Below are 16,417 nucleotides of genomic sequence, written 5' to 3'. Positions count from 1 at the left end.
CCTTGTCCTTTCTCTTCCAGAAAGGCACATCTCAATCAGCATTCCATCCTTGTCACCAAAATTGTTGAGAATTGTGATGAGTCTTATATGTCTTCTTACTTGCAAGCTAACAAGATAGTCAGCCACAGGCTGACAGATGCTAAAAGATGACACAAGACTCCTAAGTCAAAGACAAAGGAATTTATTACTCAGAACATGGTAAACAGTATGAACATCAGCTTATTTTTGAGAGTTTCTTCTGCCCCCAAGTCCTGTAGAGAAGACACAGGAAGGCCCAGATATAGCCTACACGTGTAGTGGTTTGCATTTCAAGAGAGAAACTGTTAGCATAGAGAAGGTCAATATTTTAAAATGGGTAATAAGCATGTCTGCCTTTTGCTCCAGAGAGAGATAATATCTTTATTATAGCATACAGTAAGCATGCCTGTTCTTTGACCCAGGGGGAGACACTATCTCTATCAAGGTTATTCATTTTACAAACATCCTTAAAAAGATAGTTCAGAAGGAAAAACAGTCAGTGCCTCTGTTCCCAAGATGTGCTCAACTGTGAAAGACCCATTAGAATTGTTTCCCAATACATTCCATGGTTTGGATGTACTTAGATGTATTCAACTCCCCCCTCTCTACTCCTCCATTGGTGGCACTACTTTCATTAAAAACCAGTACCAGCTGCTGTAATAACCCTTATGTATTGCTTATTTATTCCTTTGGATAATTTCCCAGGGGAGTGATTAGGTAGGAGTGGATACATTTAATTTTAATATATTTTGCAGGTTTTCTCTACCAAAAGGCTGTTAAAATTAACATTTCGTGTGTCCGAGAATGACTTAGTGCCTAAAGTGGAAAAAATAAGTGATAAGCCTCATATTCTTAAATTTAATCTTTCCTAGCAAAGCAACTCAATGCAGAGACCATAGAATTTAATTAGAACATCTTAGTCCTAATAAAATGGGCTGCTATAACAAAAATAGACTGGGTGGCTTATAAATGATGGAAATTTATTTCTCACAGTTCTGGAGGCTGGGTAGTCCAAGATCAAGGCACTGACAGATTCAGTGTCTGGTGATGACCCACATCCTAGTTCATAGACAGCCATCCTTTCACTGTGCCCTCACATGATAGGAGAGGCGAGGGAGCTCTCTTATTAGTGTCTGTATTGTAAGGGCACAAACCCCATTCATGTAGGCTCCACCTTCATGACTTAAGCACCTCCCAAAGCCTCACTTTCAAATACCATCACATTGGGGATTAGATTTCAACATATCAATTTTGGAGGGACACAGCATTCAATCTATAGCAAAGTTTAATAAGAAACCTTAAGCATAATGGTTAGACAACATATATAGCTGCTTTGAAAGGACAAAGCTCTTGTGTAGCCATTGTATCTTATCAGAAGGATAAGAAAAGTCTAGGAAATATTTGCATGCTAGTTTTCATAAAGTGTAATATAAATCTACATTTAGCCCATATCTTGTCATCATGAAATTTGAGTTTTTGTCTGTTTATTTTAAAAGAAAGACAAAAGGTTTCTCTGTGTTATTAAAAGATTCTAAGGACTTCTCACTGGTAATTCCAAATGTATGTTTTTTTTTTTAAATAAAAAAAGTACGTTTGTTAATGTAATATTTCTTATAAAACACTGTATTCACTTGTTTTTAATTATGTTTCTTGAATGAGATTGAGGTTACCCACTAGTCTCATGATAATTAACTCATTCTAAGACATCACTGATTTATCCTGAAACTGCCTTTGTAGTGGCTTAAACTTACTTGGTAGTATCAAAAACACACTGAGAACATTTGTTAAGCTTTCTACTGCTATATAATCTTGTTTATAACAAACCTTGTGATTTAACCTGTTCAACTCTGACAGGCAGTAACAATTCAAGTTTTTCTCTTTAGAAAAATCTGTGTCAGCAATGGGTATTATCACTTGCAATTTCTACTCAGCCAATAGAGTAAAAACAGGACCTCATTGTTGCATTAATCCACTCCAGATGAAATTCAGGTCCTCAGAATTTTAATTTATTTTTGGCAGTGAAATGTTATCTCTGATCAAAGATCACAGCAAAAGAGAACCACTGTCACTGGTGGAAGTCCATGGAATCAACAAACAATAGATATAGATCTCATAGACTGCAGATATTGAAATGTTTAGATCTAAGACATGTATAAAATACTTTAAAAATGGAAGGTAAAATGTTTCTTAAGATAGCAGAAGGATTTCAACAAAATACAACTGTTAAGGATGAAAATATGATCTTTAAGTTAAAAATTTAAGGGGTGATTAGAGTAACACAGGCAAAAAGTCAATACGTTTCATCATAAAAAAAGTACTGAAAAATGCAGCACAAAGACAAAAGAAAATGAAAATTACTGAAGAGTGTTAAGAGATAGGGAAGACAGATTAAGAGAATTAAACCTTGTCTTAGAGTGAGACGAGAATAGAGATTACAGAGCAAGAGCCAATTATTGAAAAGGTCATGACAAAAAATTTTCCAGAAATCATGAAAGACAAGAATTTACAGAGGAAGCACAATGTATACCAAATGGGACAGATAAAAATGACTCTATAACTATGCACCTTCCACTAAAGTTTTAGAACTTCAAAGACAAAGAAAAGCTCGTAAGAGCAGCAGCTCAAGCAAATAAACAGATCTCCTCAAAAACAAAAAATTGAACAAACAATAAATGTCCCAACAGCAATAACAGAAGCCAGGACACAGTGAAATGATAAAATTGACAACCTAGAATTGTGCAACCAGCCAAACTCTCTTTCAGTAACAAAGGCAAAGTAAAGACATATTTACATAGATAAGAACTGAGAGTTTTCACCATCAGCAGAATTTCAGTGAACTAACTTCTAAGGTATGTTCTTCGGCATAAAAGGAAATGATTCCAAAAGAAAGACCAAAGATGCATAAAAGAAAAGAAATGTTTTTAAAATTATGTACAAAATAAACAAACCAGTGGTGAATTGTTTAAGAAAAATAAAAGGGAGTAAGAGGCAAATAAATAGTATTAGTAATGGAAGAGAGAACATAACTAAAGGTAGAGCAGAGATCAGAAATAGCAGAATACTATGAACCTTTGAATTTATATGTTAGAAAAATCTTGATTCCTGGAAAAATATTTTAATTCCTGGAAAAAAGTAAGACAGTAAAAGAATAACCTTATAATAATATTAATTTTATAATAGGATTAAAAAATAATATGATGGGGTTCAGGAAGGCTACCCCAAAATGTGGCACCTTGGCATATTGACTATTTTAAGCCAAAGGATCTTGAGAAAATGGCAGAAGCAGGAAGGTCCCTCTGACCTCTCCCTTGCATTTCTCTCCTGTGAGGTCATAAAACCCTCATGTGTGAGGTGTCCTCCCTACACTCAGAGGGGTGGTCAGTCTTTTTCTCTAAAGACAGAGACACCAAGAAAAATTTCAACCGGCTTTGCTATTTCCCTAGTTGACTACACTTACCTCATACTCCTTGACCTATCATATTTCTACACGACTGCCCACTCTTCATGAAACCTAGGACAAATACACTCAGGTCTAACTATTTCTTCAGATCTTCATTTCTTTATGATGGCTCCCATGGCACATAAAACTTATATTAAATAAATTTGTATGCTTTTCTCCTGTGAATCTGTCTTGGTCAGTTAAAATTTCAGACCTAGCCCAGGACCCTAAGAGGGTCAAAGAAAACTTTTTCCTCCCCTCCAAATCTTATAACAATTTAAAATTGAATATATATATTAGATATAAACTTTTACAAAGCCAGTAGCATGTCTAGATAATTTTAAAGGAAACGTTTTACTAAACCTTCTTTTAATACATCATTCTAGTCTTATACAGATTCTTCCAGAAAATGGAATCGAGGGAAAAGAACCCCATTTCATCTTAAAAGCCAAATATGATCTTAATAACAAAGCCAGACATATTAGTTTGCTTTTACTGCTGTAACAAATTACCAAAAACTTTGTTGCTTGAAACAGCACACGTTTATTATCTTAGAGTTCTAGAGGTAAGAAGTCTGACACAGATCTCACAAGAGTAAGATCAAGGTGTGAGCAGAGCTATGTTCCTTTCTTGAGCTTAGGGGAGAATTGGTTTTTAGCGGCCGCCTGTATTTCTTAGCTCATGGCTTCCATCCCCCTCTTCAAAGCCAGCAACTGTGGGCCAAGTGTTCACACTACATCTCTCTGGTTCTCCACAACTGAGAAATGGTCTCCGCTATTAAGAACTGGTATGATCAGATTGGGTCCCCTGGATAGTCCAGGAAAACCTTGCCACCTCAAGATGCTTAATGTTAATCACACTGGCAAAGTCCATTTTCCCAAGTAACAGAAAGTTCACAGGTTCCAGATATTAGGACATGGACATCTTTTGAAGGACCATTATTCTGCCTATCACACCCAACAAGCATATATGAAAGAGGAAAATTAGAGATCATAAACATATGTGCAATATATATGCAAGTATTCTAGACAATAGTTTGGCAACAAATACTTTGGGACTCTTAATCCATGATCATATTATGATCAAGAAATTTAACAATGTTAACTAGCTTAGAAAAACCTATGAATGTAATTCACTATTTTAAGAGAAAAAGGCATTATATAATAATCTCAGTAGGTAGAGAAAATAATTGCTAAAATTCATCATTTATGATCTTAAAAACTCTTAGTAAGTTAGGAGAAAAAGATAATTTACACAATCTGATAAAAGAGTTCAACAGAAAACCTACACTAAACATCAACCTTTGAGGTAAAATATTAAAAGTGCTCCCTTTAAAATCAGAAATAAGTAGACCACTCCCATTCAACATGGAAGTCTAAGACTGTCAAGTAAGACAAAAAGAAAGATAAGTTCTAAGGTTTGGGGGGAAAAACCTAAAATCTTTATAATTCACAGATAAAAAACTGCAAAGAATCAACATAATTAATAAAGCAATATGGTCAGGTGCTTGAAAAACTTAATATATAAAAAGCTGTATATAGTTACAATAAAGCATTAGAAAATGTAATTTTGAAAAAGATACCATTTGTTATATCAACACAAAGTATAAGATGCATAGAAACATATCTAAGGAAAATGTATAAGGCCTTTATGGAGAAAACTTTTAAATACTATTGAGAGACATTAAGGAAAACCTAAATAAATTAAAAACTTTGCCACTTTCAAAAAAGACTTTTCCTATCATAAAAAAGTCAATATCCCTAGCTATTAGGGATATATCATCTAGAGAAATCTTTTCATATATGTCCTGGATCTTGAGACAGGCATAGTAATCTTCTAACAGCTTTATTCATATAACAAAAAATACCTGAAACTTAAATGACAATGAACAGAAGATATTATATATAAATAGGAATATATAGTGACACAGTGGACCAGGATATAGGCGTGAAAACAATGAAACCTTGAAGCACATGTAGGAAAAAAGTGATTAAATATTACATATCATATGATTCAATTTTATAAGACTCAAAAACAAGAAAAATTAAACTATTCACCTGTTAAGAAATATATTTTGGGAAACTTTAAGAAGTGAACAATAAACTCAAAAGTCAGGAGAGTAGTTACCTTTAGGGATAGAAAGATGAGATTTGGAGAAATACACAAGTATACACAGGTATTTCCAAAGCTATTGATAATATTCTAGCTCATGTATCTGAATATGGATTCACTGTTTTTATTTTATTATGCTTCGTAACATATGTTACATACATTTTATATAGATTAAGTACAATATGATAAAAATTTTAGAAGTTGTGTATTATAAATAAGAGGAACAAAATTATTGCAATAAAGCACAAAAACAACTACAATGTTCTCGCCATCAATGATAACCTTAGTTAATATTTTAGTGTATTTCCTTCTAGTACACACATGCACACACACATTTCCCATTTTATTTTCTAAATAAGATCATATTATTTAGACAATTAGATATTTTCTCTTTTTATTAACATTATTGTGAACATTTTCATTTTTTTCCTTAAATAGTGCTTTAAGACATAACTTCTAAAGACTGTGTTATTTCCCATTGTTTGAATCATTATAGCTTATTTATCCAGCACACCAGTTTTGACACTGACATTGTATGCTTTTATTCTTGTATTGTTGTGACTGTTATGAACATTCTTATACTTAGTCCTTCGTACATACAACCTTGATTATTTCCTTAGTGTAAATTTCTAGAAATAGAATTGCTGAATCAAAGTATACAAATTTAGGAGGTCAAGTTGACCTTTACTTTAGGCTGCACCCTTAAGTATGAGTCAAAACTTTCCCTCTCCCACATACTGTGGTATTAAATACCACAATGTAGATTCTGGGATGAATAATAAACCTAGTCAGTGGAGAAATCAACATACCATTTCCTCATCTTTCTCTCTTCTTCCTTTCTGTGTTCCATTCATATATATAAACAAACCACTACAGGTCATCAAGTATTGGGAGAAAACCAACAAGAATAAAGAAGGGAACCAAGACCCAGGGAAAAAAGAGAAGTCCTCTGAAAGGGAAATTTAAAATAATCATCCTCAACAAGATTCCAGAGAACATTGTATCAATAAAACCAAAATATGCTGCTATGAAAAAAGAAAAGCCAGAGAACCAAAAGTTTTCTTGGAATTTAGAACTATGCTTCTAGAAATAAACATATTTTAAAACCATGATTGTGGAAATCAAGTTATTCATAAAAAGGATGAATAAAAGAATAGTCCTGGTGGAAGACCTAGTCACATCAAGGAAAATTTCTCAGAATGAGAAGCAAAAAGATAGAGATAAAAATTAGATGATTGATGTGAAAATATTTTGGATGTTATTAAACAATTACACATATAAAAAATAGCATTAGTAATGGGTAGTAGAATGCAATATACAATGGAAGAATTCTAAATATGTGGACAGAAAATTGGGACAAATATATTCACCTAATATATAAATATGTGAGTATAACCATGTGTGTATCTGGTTAAACAGTTAAGTTGTGTAATATGCCCAAATCACTTTTTCTTTCAGAAAACACATTTTATTATAGAATTATTTCTCAACATTGTGGAAATCACATAGATTCCTAGAAATCACAAGATGCAATTTCACACAGGCTGAGAATGTGGGTAGCATGGAGTTTCATGCATATTCTGATACTTCTGTGACTACAGAAAAGCAATGTTTGGGTCATTAGAAAGATGGGTCAGTTTTTCCAACTCCTTCAAGCGTTCAGATTTACAACAAGGATTCTGAATAGTTTTCATTTCATCCCAAACCAATTTTCGTTTTTAGTGGCTTTGAAACCAAATAGCACAGAGAATTTCATTTACATGTCAAGCTCCCTGTAATGCATTTTGGGTTTTGTTATTATGCAATTTGAGTGTCTGCAGAAGGATTTTTCACAAAGACTTGTGCTTCCTACAAGATATAAATGGTCAGCTTGATGGCCCCAATCTCCTAAAATAAGACCCCAAACACCACTGAAACCTAACAATAATGCCAAGAAGTCCACTAATACCCATCCTTTTAAACCACAGAGACATGCTATTCAGTAAAAAAGCACCTTTAACCTGGTCTCACTCTTCGCAACAAGAACTTAGGTTGGTGGCACACACCTTTTCCGACAGAATGAGGATACCTAAAACCACTGACTAAAGTTGTCAACTCCAGAAATGGGGGTTAGTTATGGAGAAAATAAAAATATTAAATAAAGTGACTCTGATAAATATTGACTTTCTGGCAAGTTTGGATCTCTTCATGCTAAATAAAAATATGAGGTTTCTTAATGACACTTGATCTATGAAGTCATCTCCAATAATGTTATAATACATTGGACAAGAAATGCAAAACAAATGAATCTTCTAACTGAGCCAGATTATTACAACAGCCTTTGACTAATTCTCCCCATATTATGCTTTCCTTTTGCCAATTACCACCCACTTCCTCAGTATGGTTTTCCTAGTTTATAGGAATTTCAGGCTGTCGATGTCATAAACATAAAGAATAATAATGACCACAGACAGAAAGTATAAACAAAATGTAATCATAATGTGACATCCTATTTTGGGAAATAAAGGTGAGAAGGGGCACAAAATTACTGAAAAATGTACAAGAAACAAGAGACAAAGTTTCTTGGTTGGGTTAAGTTTATCAGTTTCCACTCGGGAATTTCTAATTTCTATCTTCCAACTCATTTCTGACTTCTTGTAAACAAAAGTAAAGTCTGGGGTTCCTCAGCATTTTTCTCTTTCTCCTCTCTTAAACTGGGTTTAATTCAATTTATCATCGTATTCTTCTACAAGAAATGACAATTGTTAATACAATAATCCTATACTCTGCCCAGGTACATCTCCAGGTAAATAACATCATAAATAGTAGAAATTTTGATGGTGTGTATGCCCAGTGAAAAGCACAATGGTTCAGGGCAGGTTATGGTATACGGAAGAAGGAATAAAAATAGGAAAAGCAAAGCATAGTCCCTTTTCTCGAAGAACCATTTGCTAGAGGAAAAAGACACATTCAGAAAAGTTTCAGGCATCTTGGGTTTAAAAACAGGTGAAGGTAGAGAGAAGAGGAGTACTACGTGTATACTGGGTATAGAACTAGGTTTTGACATTTGAATGCTGATTTTATGGCATAAACTTTTAAAAAGTCCCACTCTACTGCCATGATAGACTGATATTCCATAACTGAGAGAGCGGGTCACTTTTAAATACTGAGCCATGGTATAATGATGTAAGGTGCTCTTCTGGGTAGGATTTCAGGAAAGCCAGCTGTGCATGAAGTCAAGATGTATATATAATTTCTGACTCCAGCCAATGGGATGTAATACATAATTCAAAAAAAGTCATTTATTCCATTTCCATCAAAAATTCTGACTTTAATATTGACAAAGTAATTGTTGGAATTTATCAAAGAAAAACAATCCACTACATTTTATGGAGATAAAATGATTGTTCGGTTGACTGACTGAGCTCCTTTTTCAGCCAATTGTGGTTTTATAGAAACATGATCCTGGCTTCATATCTCTCCTTCTTTTCCAATTCAATTGATGATTCATTTCATAACCATGAGAATGTAGTAAACTAGTGCCCTATTTATCAGTGGTTTAATAGTCATTTCTTTCTGGATATTGAATAAATCAATTGAATAGATAATTGGTAAGACTGGAGAAAAAGGGCTATAAAACTGCTAAATAGTCACAAAATAGATCTGAGTTCCTTCCTGTTCTACCACTTAACAATCTGTGTTTCCCTGAGCAAGTCACTCAACACGTCCAGAGGGATCCCTAGTGAATAAAAGAGAGTCAACATCTGTTTCCTCTGACTTCTCTACGTCAAAAAGGAATTAAATTAACATAGGTTAGTAGAGGTTTATTTTGTTTTGGTTTGGGTTTGGTTTGGTTTGTTTTAAGCGGGAAGGCAGAAAAAACTGTGTCCTAGTTCTGAGTCTGTGTTCTGCTCACTGTATGACATTACGTACATCTTACTCTTTCTGTGTGCCTCCATCTTCTTCTCTGGAAAATAGAAGTTGGACTAGATGATCTCTCTGGTCCTTTCTAGCTCAAAATTCTCTTTTTGGGGAAAAAAAAAAAAAAGTGCCTCTAGGCTTCTAATTTGAATGCCAGGTTTTAGCCTGACGTGAATTAAACTGTCTGGGTTATAAACCAACTACAAAACAAGATTTGTAATGGAAACAGCCAGTGACCCTTGGCTGCAGCCAAGCTAACAGTTCCCGCTATAATATTCAGTTACCGCTCATATCCCTGGGCAGCAACTGGCTTGTTATGTAACAGTGACTATTGCAGGATTACCCAATCCTTTCACCCAACCCTAATTGTACAGTCTGCCTGTGGCTCCTATAATACCTGGTTCTCCTCAATGACACGCTCCAGGATATATGTGGCTGCCACCACCAAACCCAGCTCTTACTGGCTTAAAATAACACAGTTATGTGCAACTTGCAAGCACCATCCTTTTTAGAGTACATTATTTTTGCTTTTTCTTCTGCCTCTTTCTAACTGGCAATGACTTCTTGCCCAAAATGACCTAGCACTAGGAAAAATTCTAACAAATAATAAAATGCTCCAGTACAGGTATAGTACATATCGTCCTCTAAGGCACAGACCAAGTAAGGAGCTCCAGCTGGAAAGATCTAGAGGAAAGGCAGAGAGAGATGATTCACGTTAACTACGTCAAATCCTCAATCGAATGGAATTGATCCTTTTTTTGTCTTTGTATTTAGTCTGCACTCCCTTTATTACATATAAATGTTTTAACTCTCAGGAAAAGAAAAATTAATGGAAAATTTAGAAGAAAAAGAACACCACAAAATAGAACTGGATAGCTAGGTAAATATCAGGTCTGACACTTAAGATGAAACAGATTTATTTCCAGGTGTGAATATCATCTAAAAGTTTACTTATTAGAAACAATCTAAACACATGTTTCTCAAAACAGAACAATCCAAGAATATATTTCTCAAAATATAATGTTAATTTTTCTGCTTATAAAACTTCTACATTCCCATTTTAGAAAATACAGGTAAGTAGAAAAAACAAAGTAAGAATCAAAACAGATAACAACTTATCAAATAATCTTGTATACTTCCTTAATGCATGTTTATACTAACATAATAAAAATATTACCTGTGCAATTTTGTATACTGTTTTGTTTATCAATCATTGTCATGTAAACATTTATCTATATTATTTAAAACCTTTGTGAATAATATTGTAAATGGGTATGTATTTTGTTAGTCATAATATACACATCCACTCTGAGTGTTTGAATTGCAGATTGTATACAATTTTTTGGTATGTATTATTTTATGAACAATGATTCAGTAAACATCTTTTTGCAAACATTTTTGCCTGAATTTCTGATTATTTTATTTCTTAAGCTAGTAATACAGCTTAAGCTACATTTCTGAAACTATTTATACAGATTGCCAGCTAAATCTAAAATCTGGAGCTAAAATTTCAAATTTAAATTTATTTTCCATCCACCAGAGGGAAATCCTTATGCAAAACTAAGGGTACAGTACAAAGGTAGAAATTATGTAAGATAGAAGTAAAAATAAAACTGATTATGTCATACAAAGTGTTTGTATACCTGTGTATTTTATATTTCAAATTAATGTTTAAATATGCTAAATTCTAAAAACTATCCAGAAAAAGAAAATTCATTTAACTACATGAGTTATGTTAGATAAAAATATTAGTGTAAAACAAGGTTTATAAATGACAACCATGTAAAGACTTGGTTATGGGTAGATTTTTAAACATACTAAAACAAATTGCCAGTAAGATGAGAACTTGCCACTATTAAAATTACATATGGGACTTCCCTGGCGGTCCAGTGGTTAAGACTTCGCTCTTCCACAGCAGGGGGCAGGAGATTGATCCCTGGCCGGGGAACTAAGATCTTGCAAGCCGCGTGGTGAGGCCACAAAAAAAAAAAAAAAAAAAAAAAAAAAAATTGCATATGTATCTGCATTTACAAACCATCTTGTTGTCTTTTCTCTTTTCTTTCTCTTCTTTTCTTTACAATGACGAAGTTGCTTCTGCTTCTTTCTGAAACTTATTGCTTTTTTTCTTGTCTTGCCCCCAACTGCCCCCTGCTTTCAGGGAATTTGCTCTACTGTCTACCTCCTCTCTGTAGGCAAAGTTCCTCTCTCTCTACTGGATTTTTTCATCAGTGTTTTAAATTTGTACAAGCCTCTTCCATTTGTACGATCTTTCTCAATCTCTACCTTTTCCCCTAGTTATCACCCTGTCTTTCCTCACTTTGACAGCCAAATACATTTTTAAAATGTCTATTCATACTGACCTTCATTGTCTAATCACACCTCAAGTCACTGTAATATGGCTTCTACTTCTATTATTCAACGGCTCTTGTCAAAACCCTTAATTTTCCTATTACGTCTCTTCTCTGGCCAGTCTCTGTGTTTTCCTTCTTCCTTTTCCCCTTGCATAAGGATGTTCCATGAGATTTTGCATTTTCATCTTTTCTTTTCTCATTCTACCTACTGTCTCTGGGTGATCTTATTCACTCCCATGATTCCAAGTATATTTTATAAGCTGATGAATCCCAGAGCTTCATTTCCAGCATAGATCTCTTTACATTCAGAACTGTATATCCATCTACCTACTGCTCCTCTCCATTTAGAGATTCCTGAAGTATTTCAAACTCAACATGTGTAGAACTAAATGCATGTTTTTCATCCCAATCTTGCTTTTTCTCCTATTTCTTTTTCCTTTCTAGTGAATGGCACCATCAATCATCTGGTCCCTCAAGGCAGGAACTTAGACATTATTCTGCATTTTTTCCTCTCCCATATTCTAATTTTTGTGGTTTGGCCCATGTGTAATTATCTTTAGGTAGCCCTCCCAGATTGTACAGGTTACAGATAAATGCCTGTCCTGTGGAACCAAAGAGTATTCCTGTTTCCTCTATCATAGCCTGCCTAACACAATTAAATTTGTCAATTTGCACCTCTATATCCACCACAAGACCCGTAGCTTTATGTCTATATTTTCTCCCTTGCGTTCTCCATATCTAGCAGTGTCTGCCATGTAGTATATACTCAAGAAATATCTGTTAAATAAATGAATAAATAATCCTCGATTATGCTCTACTTGCTGAAGGGGCAAGTAGTAAGAATTTTGATTCTGAATAACAAATGCTTATTATATAATCTTTAAATATATTGAAATATAGTAGATTTTATCAGCAAATATATAATGATGGCATTTATGGGTAGCTATATAACAAAATATGTTTCTTGTACCAGACAGTCCATACCCCTACAGAGTCTTCTCTGTAGGGGTATACTACATTCTTCTAAAAAGTCACAGAAGTCCAGCTGTGCCTGTACACCACCAGTGGTAGTATAGTCTTATACTACCATAGACTCACAGTTTACCAAGATTTGACCCATGTAACTCTGTCTTCCTGGGACCGTTGAGTCAACTCAGAATATGGATCTGACCTGAAAGCAGCTCTCTGTAAGCTTGACCCATTCAGATTCCCTCTCATGGAAAGAGACATACAGAGTCAGTCAGTTATGGTGCAAGGATTAGCAGAGTCAAGATTATCTGCATTAACAGCCCCAGAGGACTGTTGGATTTTCACTGGCCATAGATCATTAGAACATTCATGGTGTTCTTAATGGCAATGAATTGATTCCAGGCAATGAGGCTGCTAAGGCAGAGCCCTGATGCCTTTTTTTCCTGTGTATCAGTATGATTGGCCAAAGAGTATCTACCACTAGTTAAGCTAACGTTAGTCTAAGACCTGCCAGTTACTATAAGGTTTCATTTATGTCACAGTTTGCTACCTTCTGCCTTTAAATTTTGAATACTATATTGTTAATTAAATAGTCAACTTTGTAATTTATATTAGTAAACTTTGTCATCATGATTAAGTATTCATTCAGTTTTTGTTCACAATTATGCATTCCCTTATGTGACATAGTTTTTACTTTCTCTTAAGCCTGCCACTGGCGCTAGAAAATCCCCTATTGAAACCTTTTTCCAAAATCCTAGAATTTTATAAATAGAAAAGCAAGTTTAAAAAGTGAAATTTAACATTATTTTAAAAAACATGTCTATCTATTTGCTAGAAAAAAGTCCTTAAAGGCATAAACTTATCCTAAACAGGGACCAAAATTTATTTCCAACATAAGTAGAAGTGGAGGGGTAGACCTGAGAGGTTTGGGTGCCCAACAGACTGCTCTGCTCTTGTCAGAGGTGCCTAGCACTGGCACTGGAGAAGATGTCCTTCTTTGTATGCCTCACACTCGACTCAGCAACTGACATACGCAGGCCTTGCACTTGCATAATAAAGTGTTCATGGAAAAGAAGATTCCAGGATGACAGTCTGTAGTTAGAATTCCCTCTCTCATGGCAGCTCCTGAGAAGATTGGATGATGTTTAGTCAGATGCATATGAGGTCCTGCCTATTCTTTACATACCCTAAGATATTGTTCTTTAGTTCTTTCAAAGGAATTTGTATTTCTAGGAAGTTTAAAATAGACATGGAAAGATAGTGCCTATTTTCTAGTAATAAACTTCATCAATGCACTTGTCAATTTGATAACACATTTAGCCTTTCTAATTGAATTTTTGTCCTGATGTGGCTTTAAAAGAGGGTTTATTTTGTGTGTGTATGTTTAGGACTCTCTGATTTGGGCAAGTTACATGGGAATTCAAAGTAGAAAAACTGAGATCGGCTGGTGAATTCTTAAGTAGGTGAGCTACTCAGTGATAGACACAATCAGATCACCTCTGCTTAGCTCTGAACATCTAGATGCTTATTGTTTTATTGTGTATATTTTATTTTTAGTATAACTTTTTGTGGGTTCATTAAAAGCCTGCTCAAAAGGAACACTGCTAAAACCACCAAAAGTACGTAAAAGAAAAAAAAAACTGTTCTGTAGACTAGAATAAAATTGTTACTTGGACTTGTAAAATAAAAAAATAGACACACCACATGTAAGGATAAAATTCTCAGTGGGAGACAGAGCGCAAACACCATACACCCTGCTAAAGGACATACAGTTGGTAAACTTCTGCCCTTGTTTGGCAATGATCAATCATTCTGCAAAGTCGTACAGCCACACAGTGGAAGTTGGACATAAAACAGCTTAGCCATTGGGTGACTTTTATTACTTATGCAAGTAAAAAAAGCACATTTTTAGAGCATGACAGGCTGAAATATAAGAGCATACAGTACAAACTGTACACTAATAAAATTTTGTCTTGTGTGTGGGTTGGAGGTGTGAATTCTCATGGTTAGACCAAGTTATAACCACATTCTTGGGTTTGGGATTTTTTTCCCTCTTTAATAGTTCAAGGATAACCTCTGATTTTGTAAATGTAATCTTAAAATCTGGATTATAGAGTAAAAAGTGGAAATGATAATAATATTGCAATAAAAATCTGAATTAACCTTTGGAAAACAGAAGCCATTTTCCAAATGGCTAGTCAGAACTCTATCTTAATTTAGAATAGATTTCTACCTAAGGCAGTGGCAAAAAAAGCCAACAACAATCACACACACCAAAAACAAACAATGGTAATGTATATCTAGCACTATTTCGGCCTATCTTTGAATAGGATAAGCCATTTAATAGAGGAACTAACTATGCTTATCAAGCCAGGTGAGATATTAAGGAAAACACCACAGCCAAAGCCTGGATGCCATCAATAATAAAACCCTTTCTTCATATATATCAGGTAATATAGCTTGGGATAATGTGATCTGAACACAGTAGCTGATTCAGATAACAAATAATTCCACTATAGTTTCAGCTGCAATAACTGTTTTAAAGCAGTAAGATGAGATGGAAAAAAATCAAGTCCCCAATACCTCATGAGCACAGGACCCCTAAAATGTTTGGGTAGTTTTCTGAACAGAGGATTATATTCTCATCTATACCATTGAGCTTAGCTTCTTGAAGAGCAAAGATTTATTTGTTTTACCACCAGCACAGAGCATAACATCTTTGATATTGAATTTCTGAACAAAAGTTTATTCAATTAACTTACTAAGAATTTTGGAAGTTTAAATAAAGTAGGTCTCAGAATTAACTAGAAGAGTTTTTAGGAGACTTCTTTTTTTTTTTTTTAATTGGACTTTTTATTTTATATTTACATTGAATTTTATTCCTTTATTTTCTTTTTTTTTTAATTTATTTATTTATTTATTTTTGGCTGTGTTGGGTCTTCGTTTCTGTGCGACGGCTTTCTCTAGTTGCGACAAGCGGGGGCCACTCTTCATCGCGGTGCGCGGGCCTCTCACTATCGCGGCCTCTTTTGTTGCGGAGCACAGGCTCCAGACGCGCAGGCTCAGTAATTGTGGCTCACGGGCCCAGTTGCTCCGCGGCATGTGGGATCTTCCCAGACCAGGGCTCGAACCCGTGTCCCCTGCATTGGCAGGCAGATTCTCAACCACTGCACCACCAGGGAAGCCCTAGGAGACTTCTTTAATAGTCAGTATATTATTCACAGCCTCAGATTGAAAAGATCATTTAAATCAAGGCATGATCAGGACATAAAAGAAATTAACACATTAAGTAGACTGAATTTATTTTTAGAGCCCTTTTCTGCCATGCCTTGTTAAGATATAGTGAACACCTCTCAGAGGCCTCATGAAGGCATTTTCCTGCATATAAGACCTCAGATTCATGCATAAATTATCAAGTATTATTAATTAATGAATTATGCAAGTAATTATTGAGACACGTTCTAGGAATGCAAGGATACTTAAGATATAATTCTGGTCTTCATGGCAATTCTAGTTTAGTTAGTGTTCAATGAATTTTTCTATTTTTGTTATGGAAATTTTCAAGTGTACACATATGTGGAGAGAATAGTTTATGGAACTCAGTGAACCTATTACTTACTCTCAACGG

The 16,417-nt window shown here is 34.6% G+C and overlaps 1 protein-coding gene across 8 annotated transcripts in view; it reads left to right on the top strand.

Moving 5' to 3' along the window:
- Positions 1-16,417, top strand: part of LOC309666889 (uncharacterized protein) — a 307,631-nt gene that overhangs the window by 229,355 nt on the left and 61,859 nt on the right. For 2 of the 8 annotated variants that reach the window (XR_014267321.1, XR_014267322.1), the window contains one exon: positions 6,446-11,490. The exons of the other annotated variants lie outside the window; for them this stretch is intronic. The gene's annotated coding sequence lies outside the window, so the exon portion shown is untranslated. Of the gene's footprint in view, positions 1-6,445; positions 11,491-16,417 lie in introns of those variants that run through there. 8 annotated transcript variants of the gene reach the window in all.

Source organism: Balaenoptera physalus, assembly GCF_965194825.1.
Source record: "Balaenoptera physalus genome assembly, chromosome: 9".
NCBI classification, from domain to species: Eukaryota; Metazoa; Chordata; class Mammalia; order Artiodactyla; family Balaenopteridae; genus Balaenoptera; species Balaenoptera physalus.
The sequence above is the reverse complement of the archived record's forward strand: the minus strand, read 5'-3'. Positions and strand labels throughout refer to the sequence as shown.